Source organism: Nuphar pumila, chromosome 9 (assembly GCF_984573655.1).
Source record: "Nuphar pumila chromosome 9, dmNupPumi1.hap1.1, whole genome shotgun sequence".
Taxonomy (NCBI): domain Eukaryota; kingdom Viridiplantae; phylum Streptophyta; class Magnoliopsida; order Nymphaeales; family Nymphaeaceae; genus Nuphar; species Nuphar pumila.
The window spans coordinates 32,207,384-32,234,320 of record NC_143257.1 but is presented as its reverse complement, the minus strand read 5'-3'; the positions used below and the strand labels follow the sequence as shown (position 1 = coordinate 32,234,320).

Sequence of the window (26,937 nt, the reverse complement as noted above, 5' to 3'; positions counted from 1 at the left end):
TTTTATCAAAAATCAGCACATGAAACAGGGATGGAAATAGACTCTAATGACCAACATAAACAGATCGTACTCCCCGATTATGAGTCTTTATACATCCAAAAACAATCGGACTTTCTTTAACATAAGATTGGGCTAGAAAAAAATCCTAATCCGAGTTTATTCCATGCTAATATTGCAAAACCCCCAAATCTGAAGTGATTTCCCACAGTCATCGGAAAAACCCCCAAATGCAAACCCCACTTCATGCGATAATGAGCTTTCTTTCTTAACTGACCCACATACCCGGATGCACTCAACACCAAACAATAAAAGTACTGAACTCCTACCATTTTCCGGCGAGGGTGTTGCGGCATCCACTGGAGGGGTCGGTTGGCCTGGGCAGCACCACCACCGGCGAGGTCGGCTCTTCACGGCAAGGCCTCGAGCTGCGGCTTGGGATTGGAGGGAGCTTCGAGGTTTAGAAAGGTAGAAAAGAGTGAGAGAGAGAGAATGGGACAGAGAGAGAGGGAGAAGAAAGGGTTCGGGTCCCCCTTTGTAGGTGGGTGACCTTCCAAAAAGGAAGGAAGCCCGGCGGCTGCGGGGTGCTCCCCCAACTCCCCATCCCCTTTCGTGTTAGGGTTCAGTTGAACCCTAACACCCGATATATCGGGGGAGAAGGTTTCCCCCCCACCCTTTGCATTTTTTTTTATCGGGCAACCCCCTATCGGGTTGCCCCCCCTATTTTTTTTTTCTAACCTCCACTTGTTTCCTTTTTGCAGGGTGTGGGCCAGGTCCGGGTCCGAACCGCGACCCGAGACGCTGGACCCGGTAGTGATTTGGATTCGGGAAGTTAAAAACGTGGATCCGGGTCGCGTGACTAATAGTGGATCCATGGGTTGGATCCACTTGGGTCCAACGATGGATTCGACAAGTTTATTTTCTATTATACTTTAATGCCCATATATATATATATATATATATATATATATTTTCTTTTTGGACAACTCCGCCTGTGTAATTATACACTGCCGGTCCCAAGCCCGGATAAAGGAGGAGGGTTGCGGTAGGCCTGTGACAGCCAGCATAAAAACTTTGTCATATCCTATGAAAATGAACCAATATGAGAATTTCGTTGGGGCGTTCCCTACTGAGCGACGCGTTGTACTCTCTAGGCCCGGAGGCAGTGATAAATGTGCAAGGGTTGCTAGGTCGTCGCCCAGAAGCGACGCGTCACACCGGCGCCTGGGTGTGGTGTCAAATAGGCAAGGGTTCCCTCACTTTGTTGGACGGGTGGGGGTAAAGAAGTTAGTCCAAGACCATAAAATTAGGTTAGCCACTTGGAACATAGGGTCTTTAACTGGTAAGTTGGTAGAGTTAGTAGATGTTATGTGTAGGAGAAAGATTGATATTTTATGTCTTCAAGAGACCAAATGGGTAGGTGAGAAAGCTAAAGTGATAGAACCTTGGGGATATAAGATTTGGTATACAGGAATAAATAGGAATAGGAATGGAGTAGGGATTGCTATGAGTCGTCAGTTTATAGATAATGTAGTTGAGGTCCGTAGGAAGGGTGATAGAATTTTACTTATTAAATTAGTATTAGGTACGGATATTATTAATATTATTAGTGTTTATGCACCTCAAGTAGGTTTAGATGATTCCATTAAGCATCAATTTTGGGAAGATTTAGATGGAGTAGTACAAAAGACATCTTATGGAGAAAAGCTTTTCATCGGCGGTGACCTTAATGGACATGTAGGCATTAGTAGGGATGGATTTGAGAATATCCATGGAGGCTATGGTATAGGAGAAAGAAATGAAAGTGGAGAAAGGATTTTAGATTTTTGTTTGTCCTATGATATGATCTTAGCAAACACTTGGTTTAGGAAGAGGGAGTCTCACCTAGTAACATTTAAAAGTGGGGTTAATACGAGTCAGATAGATTTTTTCCTACTTAGAAAGAGAGATAGGGGTTGTTGCATCGATTGTAAGGTTATACCAGGAGAAAGTGTAGCTACACAACATAGAGTCTTAATTTTAGATCTTAGAATTAGACAATGCCGCAAAAGGGATAGACATAGGATAGATCCTAGAATTAAGTGGTGGGCACTGAAAGGAGCTAAACAAGGAATGTTTGTAGAGCAGGTAGTTAAGGAAGTTGATTGGTGTCTCGAGGAGGATTCAGAATCAATGTGGAATAAGATAGCGGGTGGTATGAGAAAAGTAGCTAAGGAGGTATTGGGTGAGTCTAAAGGCGGTGCACCACTAGGTAAGGATACATCATGGTGGAACGAGGATGTCAAATTAGCTATTAAGGTTAAAAGAGAGTGTTATAGAAATCTAAGTAAGAGTCGTGATAATGAGAATTTGGAGAAGTATATGATAGCAAAGAAGGAAGCTAAAAAAGTTGTTCGAAACGCGAGGGCTAAGGTATATAAGGAGGTTTATGACAAGTTGGATACCAAAGAAGGCGAGAAGGATATTTATAGGCTTGCAAAGATGAGAGATAGGAAATCGAAGGATTTGGGTATGGTTAGATGTATCAAAGATGAAACGCAAAGGGTTTTAGTCAAAGATGAGGAGATTAAGGAGAGATGGAAAGATTATTTTGATAAGATATTTAATGATAGTCATGCTCAAGATCTTGGAGACTTCTCCATTCCTTTTCATGAGATAAATCGTGACTTCATGCGCAAGATTCAAAAGAAAGAAATTGCAGAGGCTTTGAAGAAAATGAAATCAAGAAGGGCAGTTGGCCCAGATGGTATACCTATCGAGGCTTGGAAATGCTTGGGAGAGAAAGGTTTAGAATGGTTGACAAATCTTTTTAACTTGATTTGGCGAACAAATAAGATGCCTAATGAGTGGAGGAAGAGTACTTTGGTGCCTTTATATAAGAATAAGGGTGATATACAAGATTGCACAAACTATCGTGGTATAAAACTCATGAGTCATACTATGAAACTTTGGGAGAGGGTGATTGAGTCTAGGTTGAGGAAGGTTGTCATGATATCGGAGAATCAATTTGGTTTTATGCCTGGAAGATCAACTATGGAAGCTATACATCTTCTTAGACAACTTATTGAAAGATATAGAGAGAGGAACAAAGATTTGCATATGGTTTTTATTGATTTAGAGAAGGCATACGATAGAGTACCTAGGGACGTTCTCTGGTGAACAATGATGAAGAAAGGTGTTTCTCTCAAGTACATTAGTATAATTAAAGATATGTATGAAGGAGTAGTAACCAATGTCCGCACTTGTGGAGGGGTGACAACCAATTTTCCGATAACGGTTGGGTTACATCAAGGATCTGCTTTAAGCCCTTTCCTATTTGCGATAGTGATGGATGAGCTTACGAGATCAATTCAAGAAAATGTACCGTGGTGTATGTTGTTTGCTGATGATATTGTTTTGATTGATGAGTCTAGAGCTGGGGTTAATGCTAAGTTAGAATTATGGAGACAGACATTGGAAGCTAGAGGTTTTAAGTTGAGTAAGAGTAAGACTGAATATATGGAATGTCGGTTTAGTAAGCAACGAAGTAGTGATGGGAGTGTAGTGAAGCTTGGTGAGCAAGATATACCGGTGAATGATTATTTCAAATATTTGGGATCCATCATTCAAATGTATGGAGAAATTGATGGAGATGTAAATCATAGGATAAAGGTTGGGTGGATGAAATGGAAAAGTGCTACTGGAGTGCTGTGCGATCGTAGAATGCCATTGCGGTTGAAGGGAAAGTTTTATAGGACGACTATTAGACCCGCTTTACTATATGGTACGGAATGTTGGGCTGCCAAGAGACATCATATTCAAAAAATGAGTGTAGCTGAGATGCGGATGCTTAGATGGATGTGTGGAAATACAATAAAAGATAAGATTCGGAACGAAGAGATACGTAAGAAGGTAGGTGTTGCACCCATTGAAAATAAGATGCGAGAGAATCGTTTACGGTGGTTTGGACATATTCGGCGAAGGCCTAATGATGCTCCAGTTAGAAGGTTGGAGAAATGGGAAAATATATTAGTTAAAAGAGGTCGGGGTAGGCCTAGGAAGACTTGGATGGAGATGATAGGAAAGGATATGAATGCTTTGAACCTCACCGAGGACATGGCGTTGGATAGAAATGATTGGAGGAAAAGGATTCATGTGGAAGACCCAAAATGAATTTCTTTTTTGGTTCATATCGCTGACCCCAATTGTTTTGGGATGAAGGCGTAGTTGTTGTTGTTGTTTCTTTTTGGACTCGGGTAACGGATCCTAGGCCCAAATCATGCTAATTATAAAATTTTTACATAAAGTTTCTAGGTAATTGTATAAAATTTGCGATTATTACACTTCGACTAAGACTGAATCTTTAAGCACGAAGCGGGTCAAGCCGCGGTATAAGAAGGCAAGCGCGACTATAGCGATTGAGAGACAGTTGGTCTGCTGACTTCCCCATCTTCGCATGAGTTGTACTATTCTGACATCAACGTAGTTCTGTCCATCCTGAAAGAAGGCTAATCCTACTGTACACAATATCATTACATGCTGAATCCTCTCTCGAGTTGCTCGGGATAAAGAATTAACCTCTGCGAAAGCTCCATATTGTTGGTATAATTCGAATAGATCAACGTGCTGACTCTCATATTGTAACGCCCCAAAATCGTGGACTTGAAACCTTTTATGAGAAAGGTTGAAAGCTTTGAAATCAATCATTTATCAGAGTTTGAAACAGAAGTTCAGCGGAAGATGAGGTTTAAAATAGCGATTCCCTAGACTCTGGGCGCATTACAACACAAATGCAATCTTTTCTTTATAAATCGATTTGCAATTCAAATATATATTTTATTGAAATGAAAAGAAGAACAACGTTTTGGTAACACAGTTTTAGAAATATCCTGAGTTTTAATCAGAAGAGATGCTTTCAAATAAACTTTATACCACATCTATCAAAAGTCTCCCCAGGAGCGCAACGTCAGGAAATGGCCTTGCCTTGAACGCATCACGTCATCGTGCCATCACACGCTGTATAACTTGTTCACCACCTGACCATGAAATGGGTCAGTCTCACAACAGAGTAGTAGGGGTGCAACAGACAAGAAAGAACAAAGGCTCCAATAAACAAGATAATCGCTAGATCAAGAAGGAAAAGCAAGACTAGCAGATCTGACAAAATGTGCCGTGGAGTAAGCAAAGCTCTAATAAAGCAAATAGCTACATACAAGAGCACTAAGGATCATAGTGCTAAACAAGCAACTATAGCGATCCCACAGATTCTAAAGGTGAAGAGTAACTAGCTCTATCCAATAGTCAAGCAAAGCAATTGCATAAGACAAGCATTCATAACAATGCTCGTAATATATATACAAGTACCATTGGGTGACTCAATCCATCGGCAAATAGCTACATCAGTCCTAGTTGTAATCACATCAAATCATAAGAGACGCAAGCCAACGGATAAACATGTAACTAGCATGAGAAGCTAGTTATTACTAAGCAAAGACTGCATACGCAGTTTAATCAACTAGAGTAACGCCTTGTCAGGCGTGCATAGCTCAACGAGTAGCGTACCGAACTACCGAGCTAACAAGCAAGCAATCAATTCACGTCACAACACACATATCTCATCATCATGTGTATAAGTTATATCTTGTCTCATTATGAGCCCGCCGTTGTGGGTACGCACAAGGCAAAATGTAGAAACAGTCGAAATTGATTCGGGGGTTCATTATGCTATGTATTTTATTATACCCCGAATGACTGACTGAGCCCGCTCCTAAGGGGACGGCCAGTGACCAAGAGAGTAAATCCTCAAAGGCAAACAAAGGCCCAATGGATGCGCATCCAAACTTCTGCAGAAGTGGTATGAAAGATTTTCCCTAACCTCCGATGACCGGAGAAGTTGGATCTTTGCCCGAGATTGCCATTAATGACTGTCCATCGGAGTTTTGTACCATCCATCCTCTCTCTTGATGAACCATCCCGAATGAGGACGACAAAGGATTTTTTAACCGCCGTCCCATTCTACATGCTCTGGTCTTTCGACCCACTCAAGCATCTTGCTTGTGAAGGCGCATGATTATTATTTAGGTGAATTATACGCGCCATTACGCATTCGAGCCAACCACACACCTCTCATCCTACTCACCGCAGTACGCAACGTACCTGTTCAAAAGTACAATCACGATGAGAGGGGTCAACTCATAGCGAGAGTAGAAACATCTCTTGTGATCTTAAACATGTGCCATTGCATGTTCGAGGTAGACATAGACCTCTCATCCTACTCATCGTAGTACTCGGGTCATTTAGACAATCGCAAGCATTCTGCCTATTAGGCGAATATCAACATAATAGGATTTTGCTTAATGTGTCAATACACGCTTAGAGGTTACTACAAACCTCTCGTCCTACTCTTCGTAGCCCAAACATATCGTATGTGACTAAGGATACAACTACAAGAGGAGGTACATGGATTCCTCGTAAGAAATCCAATAACAATACCTTCACGAAGGAAGGAAGGCGCTACTATCTTGGTTGGACCAGAAAGCCTAGAAACTAGGTATCGCATCAGAAGTGATGTAACACCGATCTAGCGATGATGCAAGTACCTCAATAGGATTCTCGCCCTACTCGTGCACAGACTCCTAAACAAGGTTATCTGAGTCGTATCGGATAGGCGAACTGAGGTTGCAACACACTTCTCCCAAATGCATCGACTTGGGAGATCCATCCGCTATCTTTGCTTTACAAAGCTATACATCTCTGAAAATAGGTTTGGACCTAAGACCATCATCTTTGAAGAACCGAAGTGCATAAGTACGTGTCGTGACTCTTAAGGCAAGTAAAACGATATACACTATACACTCGAAGCTGCACTCAGGGAGTGCAAGCTCACAAAGGGCAAACCCGTGCACATACTAATACAAAGACGAAGCAAGGAACAAGACTCGATGTGCGAAGCTGCACCGCGAGGATAGAACGCTAGAGCTGCACACGAGGTATGAAATCATACCTCGATCATCGAAACACACAAGCAGGCAACTACGTAAGCAACTCACGAAGTATGAGATCCTATACTGACTAAGCATGTGTAAAGGACGACTCACGAGGCATGGGGTTGCACCTCGATTAAACGATAAGCGTAAGCAAGTAAAGAAACATACGACAAAGATAAGAATACATGCATGAACAAAGCGTATGCACTGTAACGCCCCGAAATTTCTTAACTTGACAATTAAAGTTTTTTGAGGAAAATCCCTGAAAGTTTGAACTCTGTTGTTCTGAAAACCCTTCAAAAAGTATCTTTCTATTTTGAAAATCAAGTTTTTTACAAATCCCAGGCACGTTAGCTCAACAATCCAAACATGACCATGGCGATGAATAACAGACAACTGAAAAGAGTACTAAATCCTTAATAAAAAGTCACTGTACAAGGAAAATCAACAGGAGGCCCAACCCCCCAGATTTAAAACAAAAACCCAAAACTCAAAATCCTGCAACGACAGCCAGAAGTCTGGAAGGAAAAGTATAGCCTCGAGCCACGTTGCATGCACCGTTGACTGACTGTCGCCGCTACTCATCACCTGCCCATAAAAATGGGTCAGTCTCGCGAAAAACTAGTAGGAATGTTAAAAGAACAAGAACGTAAAGCAGTTGAGCATATCATAACAACAATAATGAGAAAAGATATACTGCACAGGAAAACTCACCCGTACGCTAGCACGTAATACCACAAGTATGCAAAAACAACAGCTGAAGGGTGAGCATGCTTAATTTGGTTATCACTTGTTAACCGTCCATGTGGGTACGTACATGGCACACGAGCCGAAACAGTCGAGACCAATCCGAGGGTTCATTATGTCATGTATCTTAAAATACCTCTGTTGACTGACTGAATCCTATCCTAAGGGGACGACCGGTGGTCGAGAGAGCAAGCCCCCAAAGGCCCAGTAGGGATGCATCCAACTTCTGCAGAAGTGTTAGGCTATCTAGTGCAGCCTCTTTCCCCTAACCTTCGATGACCGGGGAAGCCGAGTCTTTTGCCCGTAAATAGCCATCAATGGCCTGTCCATCGGAGTTGGTACCCTTCGTCCTCTCTCTTGGCGAAGTTAAGTCGAATCGAGCGCGACGGGGGTTTCTTAACCGCCGCCTCATTCTTCATGCCCTGGTCCATTGGACCCGAATAAGCATCTTGCCCGTGAAGGCGCCTGAGACCCTTTTAGATGTATTCTCAATCAGTATCATTGCACAATCGAGGCTTAATCTGCCTCGCGGTACTCCTTGCACTGTGCCAACTATGTTAGCACTGCAATAGTACCCAAAAACCAAACGTTTGCCCAAACTCAGGAAACAGCATCCCTTCGTGCAACGAGGGTCTTGTCTCGAGTTAGGAAAACCAGTATCTCATTTCGTAACTCACAGCAGAGTTCGAACGTTGATACTTGCGTTCTTACGTAAGGCTAAGCTCTGCTGTCGAATCCCTACCAATCCATGGCAGGGTTGAGACCACAACAATAAAAAGAAGAGTGACATATATATGTATGAAATAGCAGAAGCAACAACAAATGAAATCAACAGGGACCAGGATCGCGAAACCGCGTCCTTGAAGTAAAAGACAAGAAAGGAAAGTGCAAAAAGAAAAGCCTTGGCACATATAGCGCGACGACAACGAAAAGTAAAGTGCAAAAAGGAAACGGGGCCAAGATCGCGAAACCGCGTCCTGAAAGTAAAAGACAATAAAAAAAGGTACACAGAAAGGAAAGCCTTGGCACATATAGCGCGACGGCAACGAAAAGTAAAGTGCAGGAAAAGTAAAGTGCAGTAAAAGTAAAGTGCAGGAAATGACGTATATATATACTATATGTAAATCTTTTAATTTATTAGTTAAGTCCCTTGTTTTAGCAGTTCATTGTTCACGTTCCTTTTTACGCAAACCCCTACCTGGAAGGGGTGCGAGGGTCTATACGCTTACGAGCGTAAGTGATCACTGTCTCAGGCCGCGTAGCACGAGAAGGCTCCGTGGTGCAACCTGCAAAGCTACAAGAGGTCAATACGCCATAATACTATGAGGAACATGTCCGGTAAGACCTGCGGTGGTACCGGACCCCAAAACTAGGGGAGGCAGGGAGCTCAACTCCTTACACAAGATGGACAGACGCAGCAAGGCAGGGGAGCTAGCCCCCCGCCGGGAAGGCATAGGCAGGCACGGGCTCGCCCCTTGCCTGAAAACATAAGGCAGGGGGTTAAACCCCCTGCCAGAAAATCCAAGAAGGTAGGGGGCTCGCCCCCTATCAAAAAACACAAGAGGGCAGGGGGCTTGCCCCCTGCCGGAAAACACAAGGCAGGGGGCCTAGTTCCCCTAGAAAGCAAAAGGTAGGGGGGCTCGCCTCCTGCCAGAAAGCAAAAGGCCGGGGGGCAAAATCCCCTGCCAACAACACAAGGCAGGAGGGGCTCGCCCCCTGCCGGAAAGCAAAAGGCAGGGGGGCAAACCCCCTGCCAACAACACAAGGTAGGGGGGCTCGCCCCCTGCCGAAAAGCACAAGGGGGCGAAACTCCTTGCCAAAAACATAAGGCAGGGGGCTCGCCCCCTGCCGGAAAGCACAAGGCAGGGGGGCGAAACCCCCTACCAAAAACACAAGGCAGGGGGGGCTCACCCCCCTGCCGGAAAGCACGAGGCAGGGGGGCGAAACCCCCTGCCAAAAACACAAGGCAGGGGGCTTGCCCCTTGTCGGAAACACAAGGCAGGGGGGCTCGCCCCCCTACCGGAAAGCACGAGGCAGGGGGCCTAAACCCCCTGCCAAAAACACAAGGCAGGGGGGCTCACTCCCTGCCGGAAACACAAGGCAGGGGGGCTCGCCCCCCTACCGGAAAGCACGAGGCAGGGGGCCGAAATCCTCTGCCAAAAACACAAGGCAGGGGGGCTCGCCCCCTGCCGGAAAGCACGAGGCAGGGGGCTGAAACCGCCTGCCAAAAACACAAGGCAGGGGGCTCGACCCCTGCCGGAAAGCACAAGGCAGGGGGCTCGCCCCTCTGCTAGAAAGCACGAGGTAGTGGGGCTCGCCCCTTGCTGGAAAGCACAAGGCAGGGGGGCTCGCCCCCTTGCCGGAAAACACGAGGCAGGGGGCCAAAACCCTCTGCCAAAAACACAAGGCAGGGGGGCTCGCCCCCTGTCGGAAAGCGCAAGGTAGGGGGGGGGGGGGGGGAAACCCCCTGCCGGAAACCACCACCCCTTCCTGCCGAGGGCGCAGGCGGAGGGGTTCGCTCCCCCCTCTCACGCGGGAAACAAGAAGACATGGGAGAGGGGGACTCACCTGGAGGTCGCCGACGGAGTCAGACAGTGCCAGACGAAGGTGGGTAGCGGGTGTCAGCGGGCGTCGGCGACTCCGGGTGGCAGCGACGGCGAGGAGGGGGAGACAGAGGAAGATGGAAAATCGAGGGAGCCGAGAGGGGGAAAAGGGGCGTCGGGGAGAGGAGAGGCGACAGTGAGGGGAAAGCCTTCGATGCTTTCTCCCCCTCCCGCCTGCTTCATTTATAAACAGGAAAAAGGGGAGTGGGCGCCGCTCGGTAGGCCCTTACGACCTACTGATAGCCGTCCTCTCACGGGGGCTCGGATCCTGATCCGACCCGGGTCCGGGATGATAATTTTTTTTCTCTAGTTTTAACATGCACGAACTGCCGCAACAAGGTAAAGACGAACACATACGAAAGTAAGTGCAACAACCAACATCATATCAATAGAAAAGTAAAGTACGAAGAGTAAAACAAGTAGTAAGGCCATGGCACATAAAGCGCGGGGCAACAAAGGTAAATGCAGGAAGCAAAGTGCAAGAACATAAAAGAGGACCAGGATGTCCTAGAGTAAAAAAGGCAGACATATACAAGTAAATGTCATGGCGCAAAGCGCGGGGCAACAGAAAAGTAAAGTACGAAAAAGTAGAAAGGACAAGGATCGCGAAATCGCGTCCTTGAGTTAAAAGACATGAAATGTAAAGACAGGAATGAAAAGCCTGAGCACATATAGCGCGACGGCAATAGAAAGGAAAGTGCGAGAAAGTAAAGAGGACAAGGATCGCGAAACCGCGTTCTTGAATGTAAAAACATACGTATATATATTATACGTATACATATATCATCCTCTTTTAGTTATATTTTCTTATTTTAGCATTTATCCGTTCATTGTCCTCTTACGCAAGAATCCTCTACCTTAAGGGGTTGCGGGTCCTCGTACGCTTGCAGCGTAGGTAAGCGCAAGCTCGAGCCACGAAGGCGAGCTGGATCTACCGTTCAACCTGGAAAGCTTAGAACGTTAGTATATGTCGTAATATAAACGAGAAGTGGGTCCGGTAAGACTTGCAGTGGTACCAGACCCCAAACACGAGAGCAGGCAGGGAGCTCAGCTCCTTGTAGAAGAGGGACAGAGGCAGCAAGGCCTCTTGCTGCTTGCAGGAGGCAGATGCAGAAACTCTGCATCCTGCAGACAAGGGTGCCAGAGGCAGGTGCCTCAGCTCTGCTTGGCAACAACAGCAGAGGCAGGGAGCAGGAGCTCCCTGTCTGCCAGAACAGAGAAAGGCAGGGGAGGGAGCAGAGGCTCCCTGCCACACCTGCCATAACAAGACAGGGGGGAACACACTCTGTCAGGACATGAGACAGGGGGCTTGCCTGCCCCTGCCGCCAGCAAGAACAAGGCAAGGGGGCAAAGCTCCTTGCCGGAGAACAAGCAAGGTGTAGGGGGCAAGCCCCCTGTATAAAAACATAAAGAGGACAGGGAGGCTTCACCCCCTGCTGGGAAACCAAAGGAGGCAAGGGGACAGAACCCCCTGCTGGTAAAACGCATGAGGCAGAACCCCCTGACGAGAAGCAACAAGAGTGCAGGGGGGCTCCGCTCCCTGCAGGGAAAACGACTGAAGGCAGGGGGGGGGGGGGGGGGCGAAGCCCCCTGCCGAGACGCAAAAAAAAGGCAGGGGAGGCCTCGCCCCCTGCCGGGAAACAAGGGAAGGCAGGGGTACGAAGCCCTCTGCTGACAAAGGCAGGGGGACCTCGCCCCCTGTCGAACACAGGATGGAGGGGTAGGGGGCAGAGCCCCCTACCAGAGGACCATAGGAGGCACGGGGGCAAAATCCCATGCCGAAAAACCATAAAGCGACAGGGGGGTAGAGCCCCCTGTCGACGAGAGGCGATGACAGGGGGCTCAACCCCCCTGTCGATCGATTATAAAAGGTAGGGGATTAACCCCCTGCCGACAAGAGGTGGTGACGATAGGGGGCTCAGCCCCCTGTCGACCAACCCCTCACAAAGGAAAAGAAGAGAATAGTGTTTACCTCGGGAGACCACGACAACAGGGGATGTCGCCGATGAGCGATGCCGGAAACGCGAGCACAGAGGAGAGCAAACGACAAAGGAGCTCTTGGGTTCACCGGCGTCAGGAGGTCGGAGAAGAGAGGAGTCGAGGGTCGCTCGCAAGCGCTGACAAACTGTTGTGGTCGCTGATGGCTGAGGTTGCCGAGAAGACTTAGAGGGAGCAACGACCATGTTGTTGTCGGCCGTCGGCAGCTGTAGACACCAGGTGGCCAGAGGCAGCAACAGCAGGTCATCGACCAGGGGAAACAGGAGGAGCCAGAGAAAGAGGGGAGAAGGGGCTTTACCTCAGGAGACCACGACGATGGGGGACTCCACGGACCACCCAGGAGATGTTGCTGGTGGTCGTCGGGGAAACGAGTTCGCAGGTGGTGACGATCGTCGGGAAACACAACCAAGAAGGAGCAGATGGTGGGGATCGTCGGGAAACACAACCAAGAAAGAGCAGATGGTGGCTGACGAAGGAGAGGTGGTGGCGTTGTCGTTTGGCGACAGTGCTCGCCGGCGACGGCGAGTCGGGAAAAGCAACAAGAAGGAGACTCCGGCGTCGGGGACTCTGGCGCAACCGGCGGTCAGACAGGTCGGCGACACGATCGCCGAGTGCTCGGAGGGTCGGCTACGATCGTCGGCGTCTTGCAACACAGGGAACGAAAGGGGTCAGCAAAGGTGGGGGGTCACCGGAGCTTGGAGGCTGCCGTCAGCGTCGGAGGTCACCTGAGCTCGAAGGTCGCCGGTGCTCAAAGGGGGAGATGGCGGACGACTGCGATCGCTGGCGACGGGGAGGTCGTCGATGCACGGAAGTCACCGTGGCTCCGATCGCTGGCGTCTGCCAACAGGCTACCGGAGGCGGGAGGCAGAGAGGTGGTGGTCGGAGGCACGATCGTCAGTGGCTGCAGCACCCAGGACGAAGGCGGTGGCCGCAGGGAGGGACAGAGACGGGAGAAGAGAGAGAAGGGGCGAGGGTTTCAACCCCTCGCCCGAGACGCCTGTGACGTTTTAAAGTCACAAGCTTCTCGATCGTTCGAGAAGCCGGGTCTGGGTTCGGGCTCGGGTCCAGCTCAGATCCGGGTCCGACACAACAGACCAACCTTGACACGTGTCCGACGTGTGCATGGCACGTGTCTGACACGTATCCGACGCAAATATTTTTTTTAACGGGCTTTACACATATGCCTCAATCTGTGGCCAGGATTTGCGTCCAGTCATACAGGCTAAAGCATCTCGAGGTTCCAATCCCTTGACATTGATTAAGAACTGCTGCTTTATCGGATCATCGGGCTGACCAACTGGCTCGGGTAGACCCATGATATCTGAGAATTCATCTAGTAGTAGAGTCATCTCTCCCCACGGGAACCAAAAGGTGCAGATGCGCGGATTCCACCGCTCTGCTAAGGCTTGAATCAAACTGCCATTGATGATCTGTTCACCCACTGCTGATGCTATTTCCAATCCACAGCCACTCAGATGGTCCGGGAACATACGAGAGAAGTTCTTGAGCCAAGAATAGTACCACCGGGGAAAGGAAGGTCCGGTGTTCAGAGTTCGATTATCGGGGAGACTCTGCTGCACCTCATAGGAGATATGACCCTCAGGAAAGACTGAATCAAGCTGATTGGATGCCATCAGGGTAGGCTGGAAAATTCAGACGAAGTAAGGATAAGGCTTTGAGAGAAAAACCACACGATTTTTGAAGAAATTGCAGGCAGGATAAAAACAAGGCTGGAACTTCGAGATCCATAGGAAAAGAAGGATGGAAATCACCCGGAGTTTTGAAGAAAATATAGGATCTTTATGAAAATCGTCCAGGGTTTGAAAATAAGAAGAATATGTTAGGTAATGCATGAAAACAGATGGAAAAAGGAGATTTTGAAAATTGTCCAGTATTTCTAGAAAACTTGTGGAAAATATAAGAAAATGGAAGAAGCTAACATTCAATCACATCCTGCACAGACAAGTATGTACATATAGCATTCCCTAAAAGCTGACTCTAGATGCATAAGTTTTGAAATAGTTGTAGGACCTTAATCCTAACTCTAAGGTTCAAATCATCTGTGTTCAACCATGCTATGCCTATATACTCGAACTGAGGCTCGATGTACGTAGCATAAAATCAGTTTCTCCGGTTCTAGGCTCATGTTTTCCAATATACTTTGGACTATGGCCCTTGGTACGTGGCAGGGGGCGTCAACCCAAATAGGTGGCCCAGTTGTGAGGCTTTGTCCCGAACTATGGTTCTGGAAGAAAGCCCAACAACGTGACGACCGGGTAAAGATAGGTGAGGTTGTTTTAGAAATATGATCAACATGCAAGAAAACAAAATGCTCTAATGACCTAAAGAAGTAGAGTTTTGAAAAACTTTAAAAAGCAAAAATTGTTTTCAATCAGACCCTAGATTGAGGAGGATTGTATTAGACCTAGGTCTAAATGAGCATGAATAACGCCTCTTCAATCAGTCCTACTAAACCATGCTTAAGTCTACATGAGATCCATGTCAGCTGGGTCTGAATCTAGGCTCTTAGGTTCACATGATATCATGAAATAAAAGCTGACATTTGTAGAACACAATTTTGGCAAGTTTGAATAAAGCAAAGCACTAGATTGATCAGGCGAAGACAGGTCCCATCACGGTCGCCAAACCTGTTATCATTGCAAAATTTTACTTTTGCAAGTCAGTCTGACCTTTGAAAAAGTTTTTGAAAATAACTCGCATCCGTTTTAAAATACGAAAAAATTCCGTAGAAGGGGACTCGCCTGTCGGTACGAGGTTCAACCGTTCTTAGCACCTTTACCAGGGGTAATTGAACCAAGGATCAATCATATGCTTTGCTTTGTTCAACTTGTCTAAATCATGTTCTATTTCCTAAATGCACAAAGAATCAGGCATGTGTTATGAATTTTTAAAAATGCAGGTTTGAAAACATGATGTTTGCCTTAAAGATTTGAAATACTAAAGAAATCCTTGAAAAAGATAACACTTTGAAAATCGTGAGCCTTGTTGAGAGAATATTTCTAAAGAAAATGAAAATCGATTTCTGAAGAAATCTAGAAGTTTTGAAGAAATCGATTTATGATAAAACTCACAATGACTTAGAGAAAGTTGATTTCTCTGAATTTTAACTTTGAAATTGAGAATATAACTTGGAAAATCGCAAATTGGGATTGAGAAATACTCAAAAGATCTTTGAAAAACCAAAGGGTTTTTTGAGAAAATCGATTTTGAGGAAAATCAGGGCAAATTTGAGAAAATCGATTTTAGGAAATGGAATTTAGAAAATACATTAAAAGGACGGGCGTGTGGCCCTGTGAAATATGTTCATGATGCAATCTAAACCTATATGATATATGCATATGACTTTAAGAAAAGATTTCTGAGAAAATTGTTTGAAAAGGAATTTTTGTGCCTTATAGAATTTCCATGAAATAAATTTGCCTCATATCCCTGACTATGACCACAGATATGGATTAAATGTATCTCATTTGATTCCGAAAGGATAAAAACATTTATAAAACTTTAAAGTATGCAATGGTTTTTGAAAATAGCCTAAGAGTGTAGGATGATTGTGGCTTAAAAGAATATGGTAAATCTGGATTCTGTTCGTATTCTGACTATGGTCATAAATACAAACTCGATCGAGTTTACCAACTTCCTAGAAGCTAGTGCACGTGTAATTCATGTAGACCATAGTGTTATTGAAATATGTGCATGAATAACAAACATGACAGTTATATATCAAAGTTCAAACTATATGTAATGCAAATCCTAATTATAAGCATAAATTGAAATTCTTATTCTAAAGTTTATTTACAACTTTACATCACTAATTGAATTTAAATAAATGAAAATAGAACCTTGAAATATCCCTACAAAACTAGAAGACTTGTTAGTGAAGATATGTTGGCTTTTTCTAGATTTATCCAGTAATATATGTAAATTACTCGATTTTACTAGATATAAGCCCTATTCCATGATTTCCCTGGGATAAACATAATGTAACATGAAATAAAATTAAAGTAATAATAAAGATAAATAACTTTGAACTTCGGAATTGGGGGTGAAAATGACAAAAATTCCCTTGAAAACAAGACTATGGCCTTGAAATCCGGGTTTTTCACAAAATATTTTGGTAAAATTTTGGATTTAGGGTTTAAAAAGACTCAAAACAAAGTCAAATCGACTATAAGCTGTCCTGACATGATTCTAAACATGAACAAACCCTAAAAACATGAACTTATACACAAAAAATTATGATTTTATCAGTGTTTCGGGATCCTACGGGCATCCTATTTTGCAATATAATCAATTCGAGCATCAAATGAGATCCAAAATCAATAAAAATCGACATCTGCACTCCTTATAACCCTAAAATTAAATTGGAAACAGAACGATCAAATTTTGACACAATTTTAACATGAAAATTGCAAAACCCTAAAATATGCTATTTTTACCCGCAGGCACGTACCTGTCACAGTGTCAGACTCGAATCAGGGGTCAATTAACCATGGAAATTCATAAGATTTTACTAGACAGAAAAAAGAGATTCTCCCTTTTACAGATCGGAAAAACCATCTCCGGTTAGGGAGATATCGCTCTGACAATATTTGATCAATTATGACGAATATAAAATCTATTAAAACATATGCTTCCGGTTTCAAATTCAGGGAAAAATATCAAACCACATCAGAAAATTCTAAAATTTTAGCAGTGAATAGAAGACATACAAATAAGGAATTTCCTTTTTTACAGATCATTGATCGGATCTCCGGTTAGGGAGATACGATCAACACAAGTTGAATTAGGGTTTTAATAAAGCATAACAAGTTTTAAAAAGTTGATTTAACTTTCTGACAGGAAAAATAACAGACAATGACAGAAAAATATAAGAAAATTACAGTAAATAATAGATATTAACACGAAGCTACTGCAATTTACGGATCATGAATCAGATCTCAGATGACAGAAATATTGCATCTGCAACTTATACATGAATATTAATAGCGATTTTAAGTAACAGAAATCACTATCCGATTTTGTATTTTTCTAACAGGGTTCTCGAATCCAAAAACCTCTGATTTTTTTTACAGAGACTTACTGACACATTCGTGGACTAAATATAAAAAAATTAGAATTTTCTCACAGAGATTTAAACACAAATTAGCATGATTTCTACAGACCTAGAATCAAAGCACACGAAAATCTAAGAAAACACTAAAAACTATGATTTAAACATGGAAAATAATAAGAAAATACATAAACAGCATAACAAAATTTATTTTAATGCTGAAATATATGAAATAAACATTAATATGACAAGAGAATAAAAAAAACACAAGGAATCTATGGTTGAAATTGATTTTACCTTTGAAAATATGGATTTAGCCCATTTAACGGGTAAATCCAGAGTTACCGGAAGCGCCCCTACTATAGGGGAAGCACGCTTCCCCGATACGCGCTTCAGAAGCGTGAAACGCCACGCTTTCGAAACGCATGGGGAAGCACACTTAAGTATTAGGAAGCGCATACCCCTTTAAAGGGGTACGCGTATCCCTTTAAAGGGGTACGCGTATCCATTAAAGGGGTACGCGTATCCCTTTAATGGGATACGCGTACCCCTTTAATGGGGTATGAGTTACCTTTATTACTATTTTGCCTTTTTTTTTAAAAAGAATGAGTTTTTTAAAAAGAAAGAGTCCATACAAGATCTTCCTTCCTCTCTTTCCTTATTCGGTGTAGCTGCTGCAATACGATCACGAGCCCAAATCTTCCTTCAAATCTGTTCCTCTACTGGAATACGAGCCCCAGGTACTTCTTCCATCTTCAGATCTTCCTTCAATCTATTCCTCTGCTGGAATACGAGCCCCACGTACTTCTTCCTTCAAACTGTTCCTCCATTTTCACATCTCTTTACATCAAATTTGATTGCTGAAACTGATTTGGGTTTAGGCCAAATCAATTTTCACGATATTTTTTTTAGCCCCAGGTACTTCTTTCTTCAATCTGTTCCTCCATCTTCACATCTCTTTACATCAAGTTTGATTGCTGAAACTGATTTGGGTTTGGGCCAAATCAATTTTCACGATATTTTTGTCCATCGAATCAGTAGATCTCTCGAACTGATTTGGATTTGCTTATTTGGATTTGTACCAAATCAACTTTTTCGATTTCTTTGCTTTCACGATATCTTTTGGGGTTTTATCGGTTGCTCCAGATCTGTACATCAGATTTGTCTCTCCCCTTTCCATTCAATTTCACATATTTGGATTTTATCGGCTGCTGACAGATTTGTACATCAACGATATTCCTTTTATTTCTGCTTTATTATTGCTGTGTGCAATTTTTATATATTTTTCAAAAAAAAAGGAAGGAAAAGTCTTAGCTTCTTTTATCAAATCAGATTAGACCTGATAATCCGGGTATCAGTTCTGATAATCAGATTCACGCTGAATTCTCAACTCTCTACCTTTTAAAAAAAATAAAAAATTGCTGCATTTATATACTGATTGCACACGCCAATAATATTCTTTTTCTTGTTCTAAGTCATGGATTCTTCTTCTTCTCAAACTTTTCTCTCATCCAACTTTCTTGGCCAACTCATTTCTGAAAAACTTACCAATTCCAATTTCTTGATCTGGAAGAGACAAATTCTTCTATTCATTAAAAGTCAAGGTCTTTCTGGACATTTAAATGGATCAATTTCAGCCCCTCCAGAATTTATCCTACAAGAAACTAAGGATGGAAACGAGGCTGATTCTATACAACGAATACCAAATCTCCACTATGAAAATTGGATGAAGCGTGATCAAGCTGCAGTTGCTTTCCTTATCTCCACTATCTCTCAAGAAGTATTGGTGGGAATTCCAGATGAGTGCTCATCAAAAGAATTATGGGACCGGCTAGTGAAGACATATTCTCAGATTTTAGAGGCTAGAATTTCCTTTCTTCAGCATGAATTTCAACTCCTAACTAAGGGTTCCATGTTTGTCATGGAATACTTGAACAAGGTCAAGAACATAAGCGATCAACTAGCTGTTGTCGGGTATGAAGTGACAGACAAAGATAAAGTCAGGCAAGCCTTGAATGGATTAGGATCGGAATTCCATGTTCTTTCGACCTCATTGTTATGTCTACCCAGCTTACCATCGTTTGAAGACTTGCAAGCGAAACTCCTTCAATATGAGATGACCTTAAAGGGGATGTCACATGACACTGGTGGACAGGTTCTTGCTACTAGTGTTTCCTTTGGCCAGGGACGCGGTGATAGTCATTTTGGTGCAGGCAGAGGACAAGGACGAGGTACTCCAGGGGGGCGTGGGTTACTACCCACCCCAAATGCCTCTCCTTATAATCTGAAAAACGTGCCCACCTGTTATCTCTGTAACAAGCGAGGTCACATCAAAGCCAATTGTTGGCACAATCCACAGAACAAAGGAAAGTTCCAAAAGGGTGAGAGCTCGTCAGGACGAAAGGAGAACCCTTCAAAGTTTGGTGGCGATGTGAAAGAGCTTCTTTTGGCTGCATTGTCTGAACTTGATCTGAAACGCGATGATAAAGGAGTCTGGTGCATTGATTCAGGGGCAGCTACTCATGTCACAGGTAATGCGGGTAAATTCTCTACTTTAACTCCTTATTTTGGAAAAAGTAACATCGTCACTGGAGACGGGTCACACCACCCCATCACCCACATTGGAAATGTTTCTATCCCCTTGCCTAAATCCCCACTTTATCTTTCCAATGTTGTTCATGCCCCAAATATTACAAAAAATATTGTTTCTGTTTCTAAGCTTGTTGATCATACCAATTCTTCTGTTGAATTTACTCTGTCTTTTGTTTATGTCAAGGATCTACAAACGAAGAAGACGTTCGCTAGAGGGGAACACCGGGGAAATATGTATGTCTTCCAGGAGGACCCTTCTACTTGTGTTCGACCTACCTTGAAGTCATCTCCCCAGTCTATGTCGTCAAAGCATATTCATGTGTTCAATTTGCAATCTTCAAATAAATGTAATAAGCTTGATTTTTGGCATTTGCGTCTTGGTCATTGTGGTCGAGTCTTCGTTGAGCGACTCGTATCTGATGGTCTTATTCCTGAGTCTGGCCTGATTCCTAGATCAGATAATAAAATGTGTTCAAGTTGTCAAATATGTAAGAGTCATGTTCTTCCTTTTCATTCAATAAATGAGAGAGCTTCAAGGCCTTTTGAAATCGTCTGTTCCGATGTATGGGGACCGACTCCTAATCCTTCTAATTCTGGCAGCAAATATTATGTTATTTTTATTGATAATTTCTCTCGCTTCACTTGGATATATTTCATGAAGAATAAATCGGAAGTTTTCTCTATTTTTTGTTGTTTTCATACATTTGTCAAAACTCAATTTTCTTGTAATATTCTACATTTCCAATGTGATGGTGGGGGGGAATACTCCTCCAAGGATTTTATCAATTATCTCCAAGATAATGGGATAAATCGTAGCGTATCTTGCCCGCATACACCCTAACAAAATGGAGTTGCAGAACGGAAACATCGTCACATTGTGGAAAGCGCTATGAGCATGATGCACGAAAGTCATACTCCCATAGGACTCTGGACAGAGGCCTTTCACTTTGCTGTTTACATTATTAATCGTCTGCCCATGAAGCTTTTAGAAGATAAATCACCTTTTTTCGTCCTATTTGGGAAGCATCCTGATTATGATGAACTAAAATTTTTTGGCTGCACGTGTTATGTTCATATTGACTATTCTCTGCTAAACAAGTTTCAAGTTAAGGCATCCAAGTGTAGATTTGTCAGATATGCAAATCACCACAAAGGGTACAGGTGTTATGATCCTGACAATAGACGAATTAAGATATCTAGGAATGTAGTTTTTGATGAGAATGATTTTGGAGATGGAGAATATGTTTCTGCCCAAACCAATATGAATACTCTATTTTATGATCCATGGCTCAGTGCTGAACTCTTTCCTGCAACCAATGATCAGTGTTCTTCCTCCTCTGCTCAAGGAACATCCTGTCAAGATGGATACAGTGGCATACAAGAACTTGAAATAGAACATCCTCCAGAGATTAACAAGTTTGCTGGGCAAGTTTATAGGAGAAGAGAAAGGGACTCACTCTTGACTTCGGATGATATTGAACAAGAAGATCCTATGTTTGATCCATCCAACGACATTACTTCTTCAATTTCTAATACAGTAGCTATTCCAATCAGACGATCTGAAAGAGCTCGACATCCTATTGAAAGGTGGGTCAGTTATGAGAATTTCACCATGGATTTTCAGTTATTTTTGTCACTGAGAAAGCGACTGAGCCTAGACATTTTCATCAAGCCATTAATTCCAAAAAATGGATTCAAGCCATGGAAGCTTTGTACCAGTGTCAAACATGGACAGTTGTCCCCCAGATAGAAATGTTGTTGGCTCATGATGGGTCTACAAGATCAAATACAAACCGAATGCAAGTGTTGAACGATATAAAGCTCGTCTCGTAGCCAATGGATTCACTCAAGAGTTTGGACAGGACTATGATGAAACTTTTAGTCCAGTTGTGAAAATGGGCACAATTCGCATTGTTCTTTCATTAGCTGTCGATTATGGTTGGAGAATAAGTCAGCTAGATGTGAAGAATGCCTTTTTTCATGGGGATTTGAAGGAAGAAGTATACATGGAACAACCGCCAGGATATACAGAAGTAGATTCAAAGGAATATGTATGCAATTCTATCGATCGCAATTGGATCACTCCCTCTTTATTCTTCGAGGTAAGGAGTTTACTACCTTCTTGTTATTATATGTTGATGATATAATTATTATAGGAAGTAGTGAGAATCATGTTCAAGAAACTAAAGATCTTCTGAGTCAAAGGTTCAAAATGAAGGACCTTGGAAACCTTAGGTACTTTCTTGGAGTAGAAGTGGATAGTCAAGAAAATAAACTTACTTTGACCCAACATAAATACACCCTGGATCTGTTAGAAAAGGGTGGAATGAAAGATTGCAAGCCTCTTGCTACTCCTAGTGTGCTTAATCAGAAACAAAGTGTGCAAGACAGAGACTTGTATCATAATCCCACCAAATATCGGAGTCTAGTGGGAATGCTTCAATATCTTACTTTTACCAGGCCCGACATTACATATTCAATCAATCAAGTTTCTCAATTCATGCATGAGCCAAGGACGAGACATATGGATGCAGTAAAGAGGATACTGAGGTACTTGAAGAGTACTGTTGGAGATGGACTTTTGTACACCAAAAGCAGATCCATGAATACTGCTCATGACATAATTGCTTATTCAGATGCAGACTGGGCTGGAGATTCTGATGGTCGAAAGTCAGTTTCAGGGTATGGCATTTTCATTGGTGCCAATCTTGTTTCCTGGAGTAGTAGAAAACAAAAGGCAGTGGCTAGATCTAGCACAAAAGCAGAATACAGGGCGATGGCTGCTGCTACGGCAGAAGTAACATGGACTAGACATTTGTTAACAGAGCTCAAAAAGCCGATTGCTAGTTTTTCTCTCTTTTGTGATAACCAAAGTGCTATTCAAATATCTCTTAATCCCATTCATCACAGCAAGACCAAGCACATTGAGATTGATCAACATTTTATCAGGCAAAAGATTGAAGAAAAAGAGATTGAGCCCCATTATATTAGAACAGAAGACCAAGTGACTGATTTGTTCACTAAAGGACTCACAAAGTGCCGTTTTTGGTTTCTAAAGAGCAAGTTGTCCATGATCCAAAATCATGCACAACTTGAGGGAGACTATTAGACAGTGTAGTATACGTATTTTGTATTTACAGTTTGGATCCGGATCTGGATCCAAACTACTTGTATGTATAATGTCCACACACAACATAATGGCATACTTGCAAATAACCCCAGCTTATCAGGGTTATTGTGAAGGCTTTGTATTAGGGCTTTTGCCTATATATTAATGAAATAGGTCACGATTTCTGTTGTTGAGAAATCGTGACTCATTACAGCCTCTCTCTCTTCCTTCTCTTAATTTCTCGTTCGCAGTCTCTGGAGAAAACTCACAGAAGGCACGGGAGGAGGTGGAGCTCTACGCACATATACCAATGGAGGATTATGAAACCGTGAGGAAGGTAGAGTTGGATTCTGTAATTGGGGCACATATTCTAAGGGAAAAGGAGGGACATGAAGGGGAAATGAGTCATCTTGATCAACTTGCATTTGAGCACCAGCACTAGAATAATATGGAATGGACTCCAAGAAAGATAGATTCGCACTGACATACTCTCGCCGAGAAATCGGATCATAACATCGATACCTCTTTTGATTTTTTGGATAACCTATAAACATACACTTAGTTGCTTGAGCAACTAATTTATCACGGTCAGGTCCAAGTTTGTGCACAAAGCAAACACACCCAAATACCTTGGGCGAGAAAGAGAAAAGCGGAGCATTAGGATTTAGGATATGCAAAGGAATTTGATCTCCCACAGATGACGAAGGCATGCGGTTGATCAGATAACAAGTTGTGATAACCGCATCACCCCAATATAAAGCGGGAATATTGGATTGAATCATAAGGGTACGTGCTATATCAAGGAGGTGCCTGTGTTTTCGCTCAACCACCCCATTTTGTTGAGAAGAATAGGCACAAGTGGTTTGAGGTTGAATGCCATGGTCTTGATAAAATTGCAACAAGACTTTGGTTTTAAACTCAAGAGCATTATCTGTGCGAACAATCTTGACAACAGATTCAAACAGAGTTTTTATTTTAAGAACTAATGATTTGATAATACTAGGAACTTCAGATCTTTCTTTTATTAAAAACACCCAAGACAACTTAGAAAAATCATCAACAATAACAACATAATATCGAGACTGAGTCCTGGTAGGAATCTTACTAGGACCCCATACATCTGCATGAAGAAGTTCAAAGACCTTATGACTGGACTGACTCTGACTAGAAGGAAACAAACTCCGATGATGCTTGCCCAACTGACATGCTTCACATTAAAATGCCGTAGTAGACAAAATTTGAGGAAAGACATAACAAAGCTTTGACAATGAAGGATGACCAAGGCGACGATGCCACTGAACAGGACTGGAGGAGTAATCTACTGCAGCATAAATGTTTCCCACTGGATGATGTAGGTAGTAGACTCCATTTTCTTCATAGCCTCCACCAATCTTCTTCCCCGTCAGCAAATCCTGAAAATGACAACCCACAAGATCAAATATCACTCTACAGTTTAGCTCTTTTGTAAGACAACTCACTAAGAGTAAACTTTGGGGAAATGAGAGAGTATGAAGGATATTTTTCAACTGCAAGGAAGAAGATATAGAAATATTTTCTTAACCAACAACTGGAGAGGAACTCCCATCTGCTAATGAGACTCCTCGATGAGCAGTAATATCCTTTAGATCTGAAAAGAAATGAGAATTTCCACACAAATGTCTGGATGCACCAGAGTCAATAATCCATTTACTATCATTTAGATGAAGATGATCCTCTGTTGAGTAGGCAACACCAGCTACATGAGAAGAGGAGCTTGAAGGTCGACGAGCTATCAGTTCATCATATTCTGCTTGACTAAGAGTGATATAGTCACTGGCAGAAGAAGTTTCATTTGCATTTGCTACCTCTAGTGTTGTAACATTAGCTTTTGGAACATTAGGCTTTGATGCAGAAAAGGCTGGCCATCCATGTTTATCCCAACAACGATCTTCTAAATGTCCTGATTTTTAAAGGAAAGTACATTGAAGTTTACCTTTACCTCCCATACCTCTTCCACGACCTCGTCCTCTAATATTTTGAGTATTTCCACGTCCATAACCAGATGGGACAGCTAGAGCAGATGTCTGAGATATATGATGAGATTGTGAAAGAGAAATAACAAGTCTACTCAAGCGATTGTATGCATCAACAAGAGTAGGTACATCAGTTCTGGTCAACATTTGGACTTTAGCAACAGAGAATTCTGAAGATAAGCCTGTGAGGAACCGAGCAACCATAGTCTGTTCTTGATGATCCTTTTGCTTCGAACAACAAAGAGGCCTGTGAGCATTAAGTCTTTCAAACACTGCTTTGACGGAGGCATAGTACTGGGCCAAGGTTTGATCTCTCTGCTGCAAATTATATATCTCTTGTTCGACTTGCAGGATACGACTCACATTAGTCTCTTGAGAGTACGTATCTTGAAGATTGTCCCACATATGTTTAGCTGTATTATAGTAAATTAGACCATCTGCAATATGAGGTTCAACACTATTCATGATCCATGACATAACAATGTCATTATCTTCATCCCAAGTGATATATTTTCCCACTTTATCATTCGGTTCAGTTTTCAACAAAATATGTTTTCTACGATGTCCAGATACCGACATCATGAAAGTTTTGGACCACCTGGCATAGTTTGTTTCATTCAATTTCACAGAAGAACCGTACGAGAAGGGATTTGCAAATGCCTTATATTCCCCAATAGTCTCATTCTTGGAATCGAATTTCGAAGCTTCACCCATAATGAATAACCCTAACTCAGGAGAAATTGCCGATAATACTGCTGCAATAAATGACCAAAGAAAACTTATCCTAGATTCACAAAAAAAAACAATGATCAGATTCACTCTCTAAACCACTCAGAGTTCGAATCTGAATATTTCATGACCACACGAGACTGTTCAACACACAACAGAAACAATGATGAATCACGATAGCAGATCTGTTTTCTGAAATAACCATAACCACTTCAAACATGCCATCCATGTCCACGACCAAAAAAAACAAAAACAAAGGATCATTTAATCTATGATCTGTTATGAGCACATCTCAGATAAAATATTCCCCACGAAACAGAAATCACGGCAGCCTCATATCAGTTGAAAAAAAATATGCTCCACACGACACAGGATTCACGGCGACCCCAAATAAAAAAAACTTTTCCGACATCCAGATCCTTGAACATCCAGATCTACGATTGAGCAGCATAGGTTTTCTTCACTCCACTCAGACTCATAATCAGAAAAGAATTTTTTTTTGGCTTTTGCACATCACCCATAACTGCCGCTACTCGATCCTGTTGACAAAAGATTACCGTGGCCTTTAGATCTGATTACAGATCTGTGTCATGACATTTGTCAGACATCAGATCTGTTATCATATCTATGCAACTCGTAAAGAGACAAAATACACACACCTTTTTTTTTTTTACTCGAGCTTTGGTGAAGACAGAACACATGCTCACGCTCCCAAGACCTACTGCTTTGATACCATGTGGAAACTTTAATGGAGTACACAGGAACCGAGAGAGAGAGAGAGAGAGAGAGAGAGAGAGAGAGAGAGAGAGAGAGAGAGAGAGAGAGAGAGAGAGAGAGGGAAACTCGTTATGTTATTTAGGGCTAATCACCTCTAGTTTAAATAGAGGTCAGCCTAAAAGAGAAAAATTACATACGAGTCCCTCATTATATATAAAATATCAAGGAACCAACTTTAAGAAAAATAAAGCTTGAAACTTTAGAAGGTCAACTAATCTTAACAGACGTTTTGCGATGCCCAAACTAGTTGCTCAGGCATTTCTCCCATGCCCCCAACCAAGCTAGTGCTCAAGAGCACTAAAAAGGTGCGCATGCCAAAAATGACTGAAATTGAGAT

At 42.8% G+C, this 26,937-nt stretch overlaps 1 protein-coding gene across 2 annotated transcripts in view; it reads left to right on the top strand.

Moving 5' to 3' along the window:
* SAMC1 (S-adenosylmethionine carrier 1) overlaps window positions 1–26,937 on the top strand; it is a 205,286-nt gene that overhangs the window by 28,611 nt on the left and 149,738 nt on the right. The window lies entirely within an intron of this gene.